Below are 4,517 nucleotides of genomic sequence, written 5' to 3' on the forward strand. Positions count from 1 at the left end.
CCTCTCTCTGGCTTATTTCACTGAACATAATCCCTTTTAGCTCCATCCATGTTGAGAATGGCATGAGCTTATCTTCTTTAATTGTTGAATAGTATTCCACTGTGTATATACCACATCCTCCTAATCCAGTCATCTATTTTTGAGCATTTTGGTTGTTTCCACATCCTACCTATCATAAATAGTGCTGCAATAAACACAGGGTGGCAGGTATGCATTTTAATTAATACTTTTGTGTCCTTTGGGTAGATTGGGAGTGGAATTGCTGGGCCATGTGATGTCTCCATTTTTAGTAGTTTGAGGAAACGCCACAGTTTTCCATAATGGTTGGACCAGTTTGCATTCCCACCAGCAGTGTAGGAGAGTTCCTTTTTCTTCACATTCTTGCTAACATTTGTTGTAGCCTGTTTTTAATATGTGCCATTCTCACTGGTGTAGGGTGGTATCTCAATGTAGTTTTGATTTGCATTTCCCTGAATTAAGTAATGTAGAACGTTTTTCATATACCATTTGCACTTCCTCTTCGGAGAAGTCTTTTTAGGTTTTCTGCCTATTTTTTGACTGGATTGCTTATTTTTGTTGAGTCCTTTGAGCTCTTTGTAGATCTTTGTTATCAGTCCCTTATCAGTTGCATTGTATGCAAAAATTTTCTCCCTATCAGAAGGGTGTCTGTTTGTTTTGGTTAATGTCTCTTTTGCTGTACAAATCTTTCTCCTTTGATGTAATCCCAGCTTTGGAGGATGTATCTTTAAAGATGTTACTGAGAAGAATGTCCTGTGGTGTTTTGTCTATATTTTCTTTTATGGTTTTAGGTCTTATGTTGAATTCTTTTATCCATTTTGAGTTGGTTTTTGTGCACGGTGTGAGATAGTATTCTAGCTTCATTTTTTTGCATATAGCAGTCAAGTTTTCCCAGCAACATTTATTGAAAAAACTGTTCTTATTCCATTGGCTATATTTTGCTCCTTTGTCAAAGATTAGTTGTCCATAAATATGTGGGTTTTTTTTCTGGGTTTTCTATTCAATGCCATTGGTCTATGTATCTGTTTTTATTCCAGTACAATATGGTTTTAATTATTATGGTTTTGTAGTATAGTTTTAAGTCTGGGAGGGTGATGCCTCCTTTCTCCTTCTTTTTAGTCAGGAGAGCTTTGGCTATTTGCAGAAAACTTGATACTGTTTCCGTCAAAACTGAACCAGTCTACATTCCCAAATACATTGTAGGACTGTTCCTTATTCGCCATATCCTTGTATCAACAGGCCATTCTCACAGACATGAAGTGGTTTTTCATTTTGTTTTAAATTAGGGGATCATAAACAGATTAATAAGATATGATACATATATATAGTGGAATACCACTCAGTGATCAAAAACATGAACACATGCCATTTTGGAAATATGAATGGATAGGAAGGGGTTATACTAAGCTTGATAAGTCAGAAGGAAAAAAAATAAATATCAGATGGTTTCCCTTATATGTGGGCATACAGAAACTTAACAGAAGGTCAGAGTAAATACAAAACTTGCAACCTGATCATAGATCTGAGGCATACAGCAGGGGAAAGGGAGAGAGATGGTTCCAAACAGGGGAGGGAAGAGCACAAGGGATTGTAGTGGTAGATCATGGATGCTGTGGTGGTGAGAGAACTGTAAGTATTACAGGGTAATGAGAGGGCACTTAGACCCCCCAAACCTGCCTGCTCCAAATAGATTCTGCCATCCTCTAAATAGGTTGCTGCATCAACTCAAGACATATAACTTTAATGGAAAGGAGCTTTAATACAATTAGTAAACAATACAGAAAAGACAAAGAATATAGTTTCTAAACCAAGCACCCAAAGTTACCTGTTCCCTTGTGGCTAAAATTCCACCCAAGCAGGATTGGCCCAGAACAAAACAAGGCCCAAAAGCTGCCTCAAGTCTAAAGCATCTTTCAGTAGGGACCCACAGAAAAGGATCAGAAACAATCGGACGAGTCTGGAAGGAAAACAGCAAAATCAAAATCAATGTAAAAGCTGCCATTGTCACCTCCCCACGGGTCTCTCACCCACATCTGTGTCACCCAGTCCACGACCAAAAGGCAAGCGCAGTTTCTTCACATGTCTCTGGGCTCCATGTGCCTCCTCCAGGTCTCCTTCTAGCTCTCTGTCCTGCTTCCTTCCTTCTAGGTCTCCTCTCCAGCTTTTTTCTCTTCTCTTTAGCTCCACCTTCCATTGCTGATGCAGGGAATCTGGAACTTTTCCTTTTCCTGGGGACCACTCTGTTACAAAAGGACTACACCTGGGAAGGAAATCAAATATTATACAAAAAATAACAATGATGTAAGAAAACAAATAGATTTAATAAAAAAATTATATCAATCACTGACAGCTAGAAAACAAATAAAAATAAATACACTAGAGGATCCTGAAGTTACAAAATGGAGGTGAGAGCAATCCTATCACATTCAGTCCCACACAAGGCAGAGCTCACATTCTACGAAGGAAAATAATACTGAAGATTCAGGTGAATCACCTTAAGTGATAACATTCTCAATAGTCCACTGCATCCTCAGAATGTCCCATTCACAGCTCCCCATAACCTGCCCCCATCCTCTGGTGTGACCTAGGGGATGAGAGACATCCCAGAGTCCTGAGTATTGCTGCTGTTTGAGGAAGCACAAAAGAGGACCTGGTCAGAGCCCAGAGATGAGACCATTCTAGGAACTGATGAGGGTGACTCTCCCTAGATTTCCCGCTATGCTGCCCTCAGGGTCACAGGGATCCAACCCCGATCCACACTTACCTGCATCCTGAGTGTAGCTTATCCTTGTCCCCCTGTGGAAAGAAACATCATGTGAGACAAGGGAGGAGTCAGCCCATGGAGTCCTAAAGGAATCCCCAAGTCTAGGTCACAAGGAAGTTTCTAGAACTCTGACTAAAGACTCAGGTCAGCACTGAGATATATGAAGAATGGGTATGAAAGGGACTTGGAGTTTTTCTAAAGCAGGGTCCATCCCCTATGACATTTGCTGGGAAACAGAGCCCCATCACCACATTTATAAGGTGAACAATTGGTGATTCATTTTCACAAGTGCTTTACAAAGAGTGTTAGCAATCAGCTCCAGACAGGACAACACATGTGTGTGGATTACACTTCCTGCTAACCAAACAGGGCAAGTGCTCCCTGGGACATGAAAGCCTCCAGTGGACAAGATCCCTCACTCCCTTCCCTACCTGAGTGCTTCTTCCTCCACATCACAGCTGCAGCCACCGCAGCTCAAGGGAGCACAGCTCCAAGGAGAACCAGGCCAGCAATGATGCCCGCGGTGGGGCTGTAGGACTGAGAAGGGGATATTGGAAGGGAAGGGAAGGGGAAACTCTGAGTCCCAGACCAATCCTGAGCCTCTTGAAGGTCTCAAAAGAGCTCCTGGTTCCCCTGGTAGAGCCTCTGTGCCCGGTTCCCCCTCCCCACCCCATCTCAGGACTCGGGGCTCCAGCAGCCCCTCATGCTGCATATGACATGTGTATCTCTACTCCTCTCCAGAAGATACCTCCACAGCCACCCACTTCTGGAAGGTTCCATCCCCCAGGTCTGGCCTCCACCAGCTCCATGTCCTGGGTCAGGTTCTCCCCATCTCACTGCCAGGTCAGGGTGATATCCACAGGGTAGAAGCCCAGGGCCCAGCACCTCAGGGTGACCTCACCGGCAGATGTCTGGTGGGTCATGTGTGTCTCTGGGGGATCTGAGGAGAAGGGCCAAAAAATTCACATTTTGGGTTTTTCCTTCCTGGACACTGAAGCAGCTTCAATGACCAGCCCCAGAATGAACATGACAAGTGGTTTGGAGGGAGGAAGCACAAAGCCCAGAAACCAGCCTGGTCTAGAGAATCTGGGATAAACAGGTGAGAGCCCAGGGTAGGAGGATGCAGGTCTCTAAGGAGAACACAGACTTTTGCTCCTCACCTGGGTGGAGGGTGAGTGACACAGAAAGGCAGGAGAACATTCCAGAAATGTTCTCAGACCAAAAACAAGACCTTGAAAGAGAAACTCATGGATGGCCTCCAGGTCAAAGGATCCAGGGAAGAGTTATTTCAGGATGGCATCCCCTCCCTCAGGAGAGACTGGATTCCTTAACTGTCCAGAAAAGTGGTGTCTTCTGGGCGAGTCTCTCTCTAGCACAGAACGTGAAACCCAGGGGGACTCTCCCTCTCTGCCCAGAAAGCAGCTGCTGTTCTGCCCATGATTCCATGTTCCCTGTGGGGCACCAGGAGAGGGGAGGTCCGAGGCCTCGTGGCCCCTCTTACCTGTGCGCTGCAGCACCTCCTTCCCCGTCTCCAGGAGTCTGCGGAGCCATGGGAAGCACCTGCTCTGCACACTGTGCCTGACGCGCTCGGCCCTGCCCGCCGCCTCCCACGCGCGCTGGGTGATCTGAGCCCCCGAGTCCGCGGGGGTCCAGGAGCGCAGGTCCTCGCTCAGGGAGATGAAATCCGCGCCCTCGTAGGCGAACTGGTCATATCCGCCGAGGAGGCTCAGGTCTG

The 4,517-nt window shown here is 45.7% G+C and overlaps 1 long non-coding RNA gene across 1 annotated transcript; it reads right to left on the bottom strand.

The window, feature by feature from the left end:
* Positions 1–1,501: 1,501 nt before the first annotated feature.
* On the bottom strand, positions 1,502–3,418 carry LOC119253162 (uncharacterized). Its single transcript, XR_008553064.1, has 3 exons — positions 3,214–3,418; positions 2,783–2,814; positions 1,502–2,278 (listed from the first exon to the last, which is right to left on the bottom strand). It is a non-coding gene; the product is annotated as an uncharacterized LOC119253162 (long non-coding RNA).
* Positions 3,419–4,517: the final 1,099 nt, after the last annotated feature.

Source organism: Talpa occidentalis, unplaced genomic scaffold, assembly GCF_014898055.3.
Source record: "Talpa occidentalis isolate TD23 unplaced genomic scaffold, MPIMG_talOcc4v2.1 talOcc4.2, whole genome shotgun sequence".
Classification (NCBI taxonomy): domain Eukaryota; kingdom Metazoa; phylum Chordata; class Mammalia; order Eulipotyphla; family Talpidae; genus Talpa; species Talpa occidentalis.